Raw genomic sequence first — 12,846 nt, 5'->3', positions numbered from 1 at the left:
ACCCAGTATATCTTATAACTTGTGTAATATGATCTTTAATTTAATGGTTTGCTGTTTTGATAAAAAGAGCCGCTCTATTTGCTTCCACATGCTTTGGTTATTTCTCATGCTATTCTCCTCAACTTATTTTTAATAGTTACTATATCTGTTATGTATATCAGGAAAAGTTTATAAGTAAAGGGGGAAAAAGAGAGACATACATCACCTCTTTAAAGTATTAATATACCAAACAAGCAGGAGCACAGAATATTAGACTTCATTACAGATGGTTAATTGTAATTATTTCTCACAGGTCAAACAACTGTATTGTTTAATTCTGATGTGAAGAACAATCTTACTGAATGAACAGGAGGTGTGTGTATGCGTGTGTCTGTGTGTGTAAGACCACACCTAGAGTACTGCATCCAGTTTTGTTCACCACATTATAAAAAAGATGTTGAGACTCTAGAAAAAGTACAAAGAGCAACCAGGATAATTAGGGGACTGGATGATGAACGGTTGTAGGAACTGGGCATGGCTAGTCTAATGAAGAGAAGGACCAGGGGAGACATGATAGCAGTCTTCCAATATCTGAGGGGCTGCCACAGAGAGGAAGGGGGTCAAGCTATTCTCCAAAGCACTTGAAGGCCAAACAAGGAATCATGGATGAAAACTGAACAAGGAGAGATTTAACCTGGAAATAAAGAGAAACGTTCTGACAGTGAGAACAATCAACCAATGGAACAGAAGTTGCCCTCAGAAGTTGTGGGAGTGCCATCACTTGAGACTTTCAAGAAGAGATTGGACTCCCATCTGTCAGAAATGGTGTAGGGTCTCCTGCTTGGGTGGGAGGTTGGACTAGATGACTTACAAGGTCCCTTCCAACTCTGATTATCTGTTATCTGTGTATATGTGTGTGTGTGTGTGTGTGTGTACGTGCACGCGGTGGCCTAGAGGTGGGACTTTTGCCTCACGGTTAGGAAGTTGCGAGTTTGATCTAGATAGATATTTCTCTCTTGGGCACACTGAGAATATATCTGTTGAAAAAATATCTCCGCATTGGTGACAGGAAGGGCATCAGGCCAGAAAACACTCAACTGTATTCTATTGCCCAGACTCCACCTCGCAAGGAATTATGGGCTGGTTAAAACAAGAGGTGGCAAGCATGCGGGGCCTGGCGTCCCTGGGGCCTGTGTTCTGAGCGCTTCCCTTTCATCCAGGTCGCCAGGCAGCAGCTGCCCCAACCAGTGGTGAGATTCAATTTTTTTTTTTTTACTAACGGTTCTGTGGGCGTGGCTTGGTGGGCGTGGCAGGGGAAGGATACTGTAAAATCTCCAGTCAGAGGTGGTATTTGCCGCTTCTCTAAACTACTCAAAATTTCCGCTACCGGTTCTCCAGAACTGGTCAGAACCTGCTGAATACCACCTCTGGCCCCAACCCCTGCCTCGTCTCACTTCATCCCATGTAATGAGCCTCCCACCCACCGCCCTATCCACCAGAGACCCCTGGATTCCCTTGTCAACCCCACCTGGCCCCCACAGGAGCCCCTCACATGAGCGACATCGAGCTGGCCCTTCCCCTTGAGCCATGCCCTGTCAGCTATGACCATCCCACCCATGTCCCTCCTCCACCCATCCACCTGAGGACAACCACAATGGTTATCCCGCCCTCAGTGAAATCAAGTTTCACACACACACACACACACACACACACACGCCTAAGACTCTCAGTAGACCTGGCCTGAAGGAATGCCTTCCATATATCTTTTTCAAGCTGAAAAATGTGGGTGCCAAGAGAAACTTCATAGGGACTGGAAAATGTCTATCATCAGGCATCAAGATGGCCAGCATCATATTTCCATCAATTTATACCAGTAAACTCCAAAACATTGCAAAAAGGAAATGTAAAAAGAAATTCTCAAATATTTCCAAGATGCAATTAGAAAAAAAAAAAAAAAAAAACCCAGAAGCCTCTTATGCAGGGTCGCAAAGCTTTTGGAGGAATGGCAAAGTAAATGTTGACTTAGCTCAGAGGTCCCCAAACTTGGCAACTTTAAGACTTGTGGACTTCAACTCCCAGAATTCAAAATTACCCTAGGGTCCACATTGGCTGGATGGCTGAGGAATTCTGGGAGTTGAGGTTCACAAGTCTTAAGGTTGCCAAGTTTGGAGACTTCTGACTTAGCTTCATCCCAAATGCAGCAGGATGACTCAGATTACCGTTTCAAAATGGAAAGTTATCATCCTTTTAAGCCCCCTCCTTCACAATTATTTAAATTATCCACATCAGCTGAGGAAATTTAACAACTTCTTGTTGCTTCCCATACAGTGTGTGCAACTGGGGCAGTGTAGCAGCTAGGACTTTTTTCTCTCTCAAAAGATCTGTCAGTTTGTGGCATCTCCTTCCTGGCTTTTGCACCTCTCTCTCTCTCATATACCTTTCACCAGTTACAGGATCCATTTCAGTCAGCACCCTTGTTTACTGAGCTGGCTATAAAACTCAGCACATTCTGCACAATTTTTCATTGATTCGGAAGGCTGTTCCACAAAGAGAAGGCAGACTGAGACTTTCAAAGCTGCTTAGGATGGAAGTCAAAACCCAACTGATGATAAAGTGGAAAAAGTAACTCAACCTGTAAGGAAATCAGTCACTTGTGTAGCACCACCTTTACTCTCAAGGTTAACCACTGCAGAAGTAATGTGGTTTTATAAGTAGCATAACACCGATTCTTTAAAGAGAAAGAGGCAAGCAGGAAGAGAGGAGAGGAAGGAGAGGGGAAGGGAGGGGAAGAGAGGGGAGGGGAATAGGGAGGGGAGGGGATCTACAAAGATGATCTTGGCAATCTTCTTTGATCCATTTGATATATTGATTTCTTCATTTGATCTAGATATTTTCTGCTCTGCTCTGTTCTATTCTAGGGAGCTTTCCAAATAGCTAATCTGTTTCCAGATATCTTTCTATCTCCTAGTCTTCCAAAGTCATGCCCTCTAAACTTCGTCCACCATTTCGATCAGCAGTGAGAGGCCTGTTTACTGGAAAGGGCAACAAACCATATTAAATTGGGTTTCATTTTAGAATCACAGTCACTGAAGGTAGACCTTCTGAATGAGTTAAAGGTAAGAATAGCAATAGCGCTGAGACTTATATACCGCTTCACAGTGCTTTGCAGCCCTCTCTAAGCGGTTTACAGAGTCAGCAATTACCCCAACAATCTGGGTTTAAAACTTTTACTGACCTCGGACAGATGGAAGAATGTCATTAGAGCCAGAACCAGTCGTTACTGATAGCTTAGGACAGGGGTGTCAAACTCGTGGTGTCATATTGTCATCACATGACTTATCACGACTTTTCCCCCCTTCGCTGTGGGAAGGTGTGGGCAGCGCTTGATGCATCTGGCCCTTGGACCACGAGTTTGACATGCCTAGCTTAGGAGAAGCCTTAAGGCTCCTATGGAAGAGTGAAAATACCAACCAGGGATAAACAACTACTGTATGACTATTTCCAGGCCATTTCATTCTCAGATGTCTTCATTCATAACTCCACTCTGCCCATTTTCTATAACTCTGACATGAATACATATTTTCACAAAGCTCACTTTTTTTTTTACAACTAAATCACATAACAAAAGCATGCTGTAATTTTTTTAAGCTGAAAGCTGCTTTGAAGAATTCAGAATAGTGCACACACTGTCAGATAGTTGTTTGTTTTAACCAGCTTATTAAGGTAAGAATTTTAAATTAAGCCATTCCCCTTATAAACAAAAGAAAACCCAAATCTTCATGAGTTATTAAAACTAATAAAATGATCCATCCATCCATGGAACCATCTATCCATCCACTGAACAATCCATCCATCCATCCAACCAACCAACTATCCATCCATCCATCCATCCATCCATCCAACCATCCATCCATCCATCCAACCATCCATCCATCCATCCATCCATCCATCCATCCATCCAACCATCCATCCATCCAACCATCCATCCAACCAACCAACTATCCATCCATCCATCCATCCATCCATCCATCCATCCAACCATCCATCCATCCATCCATCCATCCATCCATCCATCCATCCATCCATCCAACCATCCATCCATCCATCCATCCATCCATCCATCCAACCAACCAACTATCCATCCATCCATCCATCCATCCATCCATCCATCTTAGGAACTACTACAGTAAGGACTTTTCTGTTAGCAGTAAAAAAAGAGAGAACTGGTTTGGTGTAACAGTTAAGGTGTTGGCCTAGAAACCAGGAGGTTGTGAGTTCTAGTCCCACCTTAGCTATGAAAACCAACTCTCTCAGCCTAACATGGCGGTATTGTTGCTGTAGGAAAAGTAGGAGGAAGGAGAATGAGGTATGTTTGCTGCTTTTAGTTACTTATAAAACAACAAATGTGGGATAAAAATCTAATAAATAAGTAACACACATTGAGAAGAGTAGCAGTAGGGACTTCCTGATCAAAGTTTAGCCAATCAAAGGTCAGTCAGGAACGATGGGGAGAAAAACTGTTGCCAATGTGACAGAAAGCCCATTCAGACATCAGTAAATGTAGGATACCTTTGGCAATATCTTTCTTTTATATCAGCACAAGAGGGACTAGCAACCTCCATTAAAAACGAATGAAAAGAGAATATCTTGAGAGTGAACTGAACCAGTGGTGGGATTCAACATTTTTTACTACCGATTCTGTGGGCGTGGTGTTTCTTGGCGGGCGTGGCTTGGTGGGCATGGCAGGGGAAGGATACTGTAAAATCTCCATTCCCACCCCACCCCACTAACCTGCTTTCCAGCGCCGTTCTCCTGTGCAGGGCAACCAAAGAAGACCCAGCCTATCAGCTGGGACTCAGGAGGCAGAGAATAGATGGGGGTGGGGCCAGTTGGAGGTGATATTTGCCAGTTCTCCAAACTACTCAAAATTTCCGCTACCGGTTCTCCAGAACTGGTCAGCAACTGCTGAATATCACCTCTGAACTGGACCCTTCACTGAAGAAGAATGAGGCCTTCACCGGCCTTCTGAAAATGAAATTTATTTGTTCTGCCTTTCTTCAGTGCCAGCTTCCATTCTTCCTTCGCACCAGAATGTGCACTAATTCTGTTGATTCCCAGCATGAGTCCAAAAGCTCAGAAGACTAAACCTCTGATCCCAGTTACTGACCCAGATTGGATCCTGCAACCTTATCCTGGGATACATATATTTGCCTTCATTCGTAAAATAATGAATAAATTTATTGATTGATTATTTAGTGTTAATGGTAAAGAAGATCAGATTGTTCATAGTAGAATCAATCTGATTTTCTTTATCACTAAATATCAGTCAGTCCATTTATTTGCTGTTTAAGTCCTGGTCATAACAAATAAGATAAGAGTGATCAAATAAAATAAGAAATAAGATAAAGTGGCCAAATGTTAATAAAATACAATATATAAAAATCAGAAGCAACATTAAAACGGTGTTATTATACCAAGAAAACATATTAGAAAACTTTAGGAGCTTCGGATTAAATATTTCCTCTGTTTGGCAGCAACCCAGGCAAGGCTTGCTAATTTCCTTAGCATTGTCTCCTTGTCTAAATTCATTAGATAAAATATGTTTTCCATGAACCATTATTAAAAGGAATTTGAACACCATTCTCTCCTTCAGCTAAGCAATGACTAGGTTCCTAAACAATTCTGACACCACAGAGAGGAATTACAACGCTTTCCTCAACGTTTTACAATTACAGCTGTAAAAGGGAAATTGCATTTTGCAGCAATCTTTTTTTTTTTTTATGGATGTGACATTTTCCAAGGCTGCTACCAGATAAAATGAGTGGAAACATTCCTTGAATTCAGAGTTATCTCAACTGGAATGTTTTGAATTATGCACATTTTGTACCATGCACATGTTTGTGTCCGCGCATGCACACGTATGGAAAAAAATCTACACAAAAAGTTTTTATTTGTGCCAATAAACGATGTGTAAAAATCCATTTCATCGGGGGAAAAGTATCTGCAGTAAGGATGTAGATGGGGCAAAACCTCTGAAAAAAAATATAGGTAGTCCTTGACATATGACCACAATTGAGCCCAAAATTTCTGTTGTTAAGCAAGACATTTGTGAAATGAGTTTTGCCACATTTTATGACCTTTCTCACCACCGATGTTAAGTGAATCGCTGCAGTTGCTCAGTTAGTCACACCGGTTGTTAAGTGAATCTGGCTTCTCCATTGACTTGGTCATCAGTTTTCTTGTTTTCCTATCCAAGCTGTCCAGATCTGCCTGCATCCAGTTTATGATCCCAGCAGTATATCTGATGACGGGTATGGCCCAGGTATTTATAGCCTTGATAGTGTTACCTCCATTCAGTTTGCTTTTTAGAAGTTTTCTGACCCGTTGTGTATATTCTTTGCTGACCACATTTTTCACTTGCCCGTGCTTGATATTATCCAGCTGCGGTATGCCCAGTTATTTGTAGGCTTCGGGTTGGTGGCACTTGATGGTTTGTCCATTGGGCATTTCAATTCCATCACTTTCTATGATCTTCTCTTTCTTCAGTGCCACTGTGGCGCATTTGTCCAGGCCAAACTCCATGCTGATGTCAGTGCTGAAAATTCAAACTGTATTAGTGTATCAGTGACTGGATTTCAATTTCTGATTTTCTATATAACTTCAGATCATCCATGTACAGCAGGTGAGAGATTTTCTGTGGATTTTTAGCAGTTTGATAACCCAGGTTAGTTTTCTGTAAAATTGTTGACAGGGGGGTCATGGTGATGATGAACAGCAGAGGTGACAAAGAATCATCCTGGAAAATCCTTCTTTTGATGTTGACCAGTCTGTAGCTTTCACTTCCAATAAACAGTTCTGTTTTCCAGTGCTTCATCGCATTTGCAGTGAAAGTACCAATGCACTTGCATATTCTGATGACATCCAGGCACTTGATGATCCAGCTGTGTGGTAGTGAATCAAATGCTTTCTTGTAGTCAATCCAAATTGTATGCAGATTTGTTTTTCAGCTTTTGCAGTTCTCTAAAATCATTTTGTCGATCAGGAGCTGATCTTTTGTGCCTCGGCTTCCTCGTTTGTTTCCTTTCTGCTCTACTGGCAAGATGTTATTTGCTTCTAGGTAGTCCTGGATCCTGTCAGCTATGATGCCGGTCAGCAGCTTGAACATGGTTGGCAGACACGTTATTGGCCTGTAATTTGCAGATGTTGCCCCTTTTGCTGGATCCTTCTGTATCAAGTAGGTTTTCCCAGCTGTTAACCATTCACTGATGTTTCCTGTCTGCAGCATCTCATTGAATTGTTCGGCCATTTTTCCATGCAGGCTGGTCAGGTATTTGAGCCAAAAGCCATGCAGTTGATCATTGCCAGCCGATGTCCAGTTCTTGACTTTTTTCACCCTGTTGCTTATCATTTCAGTAGTTATTTCCACTTGGTCCATTTTGTACTTGGAGAATTTTGTCTCAAAGTCTCAGATCCACCCAGCATTTTTGTTGTAACATTTCTCAGTCTCCCATAAAATGTTACAACAAAAATGCTGGGTGGATCAGAGACTTTATTATTATTATTATATAATATTATATATTATATTATAATATTATATATTATATTATAATATTATATATTATTATATGTTATTATATATATATATATGCCATATATATGTATATGTATATGTGTGTGTGTGTGTGTGTGTGTGTGTGTGTGTGTGTGTGTGTGTATATATGTGTATATATATATATATATATATATATATATATATATATATATATATATATATATATATATATATGGCATTCAGCTTTGTTCGGGTATTTTCCCACGTCATTGTAGTTGTGCTTTTAAAGTTGTAGCAACGTTTCGGCAGAATCTCATCTGCCATCATCAGGCTTCTGTATAGTGTTCATCTGTGAGTCAGACTTTTACAGTGATTTCAGATTTTCAAATGGATCCTGTAACTGGTCCAACACCTCAAAGCCACAGGACATGAGATTGACTTTAAAAATACCAGAACTATCGCCAAAACCGAACACTTCAACAACAGAATAATCAGAGAAGATAGAAAAACGCCCACACAGCATGAATAAAAGAGATGACACCTCCCGCTTACCAGCCATTTGGAAACCCGCCCTCATGAACAGACGAGTACCTAACATGTTGAATGACACCCACGAGGGCCACACGAGATGCCACCACCACACTTCCACGTAAAAAGCAGACTCACACCCACACAGAAGATGAGACACGACCACAGACCAGAAGCCGCACTGCAGCTGCATCACTGCCCACTTCAAACCCCTCTGAGCCATACATGAAGCGAACTGACCCAGATGTTCTGACTGGGTTTGGCATTTTTGTCTACCTATCGAGTCCTTACCAAGGACCTGGGATAGGCAAATATGGACGTTTGATGGTGTGAGATATCGCCGCAGGATGGAAGCTGTTCCAAGTAAAGCTGCCTTCTGCAATTGACTGATGGCAAATTTGTCAATGCCTATGGTGTTCAAGTGGTGCCCCCATTGTTTTGGGACTGCACCCAAGGCTCCTTGCTTGCCTTTCCCATAGTCGTTCTATTTCTGTTTTTATTATTGTTGTTGTTGTTGTCATTGTTGTTGTTGTTGTTATTGTCATTGTCATTATTATTCTCAAATGCCACCAAGTCAACTGCACCCATTTTTTAAAATGAGAACAGGTAAGAAGCAGAAATGGAGTGCTTCAGCTTTTGTGAGGCACCTGAGGAATTGTGATTTTTTGTTTTTAAATTTTTGCCATTTTTCACAACTGATTTCCCCCCCTTTTTTCTTTCGTTCCTCCTTGCTCTAACACTGCAAGGAACAGATGCTGACTGACGTAAGTGTAAGCAATTTAAACGTACGCAGTTTGAAACCCTCTCTTGCAAAATCCCAAAAGAATGAGAAAAATGCTGATAGGTTGGCTTTTTTTAAAAAAATGTTTAGATTGCTATTGGGAATCTCTCTATCATAGAAATGCCAGCGCAGAAGACAGTTGTATAAATACATCATTGAACCGTCTGTTCTTATGGCTAAGAGAGAAAGCCTTCCCTATCCGTTAACATTTAGCATGGACCTTAATCCCAAATTCTTTTCTTTTTTTGTACCCTTCTCTTAGTTAAATTTAGGCAGAGTGTTGCCTACAGTTTATCAACTGATACAGCACTGCCTGCAATTGGCAAGTTTTTTAAAAGGTGGAAAGAAATAAAGGGGTCACAGAGAACCATTGTGGAATAGTAACTAAGTTGTGGGTCTGGCACTGGGAAATTTCAGCTTCTAGTCTAGTGTTTTTCAACCATGGCCATTTTAAGATGGATGGACTTTAACTGGCTGGCTGGGGAATTCTGGGAATTGAAGTCCACCCATCTTAAAGTGGCCAAAGTTGAAAAACACTGTTCTACTCCATCCTTAGCAATAAAATCACCCTAGGGTCCACATAAATGACTCAATCAATCAATCAGTTCTTTATTGGCCAAGTGTGATTAGACATGCAAGGAATTTGTCTTGATGCATGTGCTCTCAGTATACATAAAAAGAAAAGATACATTCATCAAGAATCATAAGGTACAACACTTAATAATAGTCATAAAGTACAAATAAGCAATCAAATCATACTAGGAAATAGTCAATATAAATCGTAAGGATACAAGCAACAAAGTCACAGTCATACAGTCACATGGCTGGGTGGCTGAGGAATTGTGGGAGTTGAAGTCCAAAGTCTTAAAGTTGCCTGGCTTAGGCCAACCCAAAAGTAGAACAAGGATGTGCTAAGCATCCTAAAGGAAAGGCGGAGTATAAATCAAATGAATAAATAAATTAGCCCTGCTCTTCAAATCTCAGCCTGGATCATGGGAGAGTGAACTTCATGATCCCATCCAACCCTTACATTTGATGCTAAAATGGAGCCTTTATTTACCTGAGGAGAAATTATATTTCTTCTAGTGTTATTTAGGAGGTTTCTATACCATTTGCTATTGAGGGAATCTGGGTTTATAATTAAGAAATGCCATTATGGTTAAAACAAAAGGGTTAAGACAATGAATAACAACAGTAGCATGAACCCCCTGAGTCCTTGGGCAGTCTAGAAATGCTGTTAACCCTAGCAATCAATAAAACTAAAACATTTTAAAAAGGCTCATTCTAAAGCAATAAGGAAAGAGGCAAAAAAAAAAGTTGAATTTGCAGCAGGATTCATATACTGTTAAAAGACCTGAGAGAATACAAATCCTTGCCTGGCATTAAAAAGACAAGAAGGATGGGATGGACTTTCTAAGACCAGGCCCAGAGGATGCTTTGATTTCTGTGGATGAAGCATGCCACTCAAAACCTTAAAACATCAAAATAATAACTCTGTAACAAACAGCACAGCAAAGAACAATAAAAGCATTAAACAGTATCCCAACCTCATGAAGTCTTTTTTTAAAAAAAAACAGCTATAGAAGAACCTCAAAGGCAGATTTCATGCATTTTCCATTTTTTTGCAGCTTGGTCTCCCCTTGACTCTTAACCTTCTTGCTTAGAGATGGCGGTTTTGTTCTCTGGAGAAACAATAAAACCCAGGTTTGGAGACATGGTTGACTTTATTTTCCGGTGTTGCTGGAGGAAAGGTAGGGGCAGAGAGAGGGTAGTTTGCCTGAAGTCATCTGAATATTTTTGTAATAGGTTGCAGTATGTCGTTTTATTTTTGTTTTAAATAAACTTTTCCCCCCAAATGAAACATTTCTCCAACAAACAGATGAAAAGAATTGGAAATTTTGAGAGGGGGGGGGAGAGGGAGAGAAGGAGAGAGAGAAATGGGGAGAAAGAGAAATGGGGAGAGAGAGAGAGAGAAGGAAAGAAAGAAACGGAGAGAAAGAGGAAAATGGAGAGAGAGAAACAGGGAGAGAGAAATGGAGAGAAGAAGAGGACAATTTGGATGGGGAGGACCTGAAAGACTTCCATAAGGAAAGCTCTACTAAGATGGTATCCAGAGATTTTGCCTGGAACACTGGTTTCACCTAGTGAAGTGCATTTTGGTGAGTTTCATGAACAGTTTTTATTTTTCTCATCTTGGGGGTGCTTAGTTGGACCCCCCAGAAGTCCACAAGCCACACACAGAAGACATGGGAGAAGTCCACACAACCTGAGAAAGGCGTAGGACATTCTTTCCCAATGTAGTTCCTTCCTGTTGTGGCATTGGACTATAACTCCCACCATCCTTAGCAAAACCCAGGAATGCTGTCCAACAACAGCTTGAACCTCTTCTGCGTAGACTTGGGAAACCAAGAGAGAGCTGTGGACCCAGCCTGCAATCCTGCAAGTTCTCTCAGCACATGATACTGGGTTGAAGGGCAAGAGTAAGAAACAGTGGATGATGGAAATAAATGAAACAGCCATGGGCTCTGGGTTACTGTAATCGGTTCAGCCATGGGCTCTGGGTTCCTGTAATCGGGCCAGGAAAAAGGAGTAAATCATTAAATGCTTGAAATGCACTTGAGCAAGTTTTCTTTTTCTTGAGGAAGGGGAGGAGAGGGGGAGGAGAGAGAAGGGGGAGGGGAGAAGAGGAAGAGAAGAGAAGAGAAGAGAAGAGAAGAGAAGAGAAGAGAAGAGAAGAGAAGAGAAGAGAAGAGAAGAGAAGAGAAGAAAATTCTTGCCAAGAAAAACTCATCTCTCTTAAAACGACCTGAGTTATCTGCTCATTTTCACGATGAAGTTCATTGGACCAGCAAGTATAGATGAAGTGGCATCTCATTGGGTACTAGCTGTTTTCAAAAAGCTTAGACGTGTTTTTCCTTTTTTCCTCCTCCTTTTTTCATAAAGAAATGCCAACTCACCAAAGCATGTTTTAAAAGCACACCTGTCTTCTCTAAAGTGGAAGCACCATGAAAGAGACTATAAAAGGTATAGGATGAGCCCTTCCTTCCAGAGTAAACCAGCGAAGCCAATTTGGGGTCATCCACCAGTGCATGTCTCAAAATACAAGATGGCGGCTATACCCAGACTTCTGAGCCGGGATTCCCTTGCCTGACTGTGGCTGCCATAGTCCTTCTTGTTCCTCACTCACTAAGAGCTAAGGTCTGAATGAGAGGGTCTAGAACATTTGAGGACTGGCAAAGCATATTAGACTGCATTTATCAAACATCCAGGATGGAAAAGTGAGCACAGCCAGGGCAAAAATGAAAAATGTTTTCAGTTGAATTTATTTTAATAATCACCTCCCACTTCCCTCTAAAGTTAAATAATGTTCACATTAAAGATTACAATTCCCTAGCAATTTTTACATTGTAAGCTTTGTAGAGAGGGGTACCTATGTATATTAAAAGGTAAAGGTTCCCCTCGCATATACATGCTAGTCATTTCTGGCTCTAGGGGGCAGTGCTTATCTCCGTTACAAAGCTGAAGAGCCAGCACTGTCCAAAGACGTCTCCGTAGTCATGTGGCCGGCATGACAAAATGCTGAAGGCGCATGGAACACTGTTACCTTCCCACCAAAGTGTCCCTATTTTAATACTTGCATTTTTACATGCTTTCGAACTGCTAGGTTGGCAGAAGCTGGGACAAGTAATAGGAGTTCACTCCGTTACGCAGCGCTAGGGGTTCGAACCACCAAACTGCTGACCTTTCTGATAGACAAGCTCAGCATCTTAGCCACTGAGCCACCGTGTCCCTACTGCTATATATTATGTATTATTATTTATTTTATTTATATCCCGCCTTTATTTTATTTTATTTTTTCAAAAACAACTTAAGGCAGCACACATATCTATTTCTCCTTCTTTCTCCGATTTTCCCCATAATAAATGACCCAATGAGGTGAGTTTGGCTGACAGAGGGAGACTGGTCCAAAGTCACCCAGCTGGCTTTCATGCCTAAAATGGGACTA

At 41.2% G+C, this 12,846-nt stretch overlaps 1 pseudogene; it reads right to left on the bottom strand.

Moving 5' to 3' along the window:
* LOC148131548 (uncharacterized) overlaps positions 1-7,309 on the bottom strand; it is a 36,309-nt pseudogene extending 29,000 nt beyond the window's left edge.
* Between the last annotated feature and the right edge of the window lie 5,537 nt (positions 7,310-12,846).

This window comes from Notechis scutatus, chromosome 3 (assembly GCF_049901735.1).
Source record: "Notechis scutatus isolate UNSWTSFEM ecotype Mainland chromosome 3, rNotScu1.2, whole genome shotgun sequence".
NCBI lineage: Eukaryota > Metazoa > Chordata > Lepidosauria > Squamata > Elapidae > Notechis > Notechis scutatus.
This window is presented reverse-complemented; position numbering and strand designations above follow the sequence as displayed.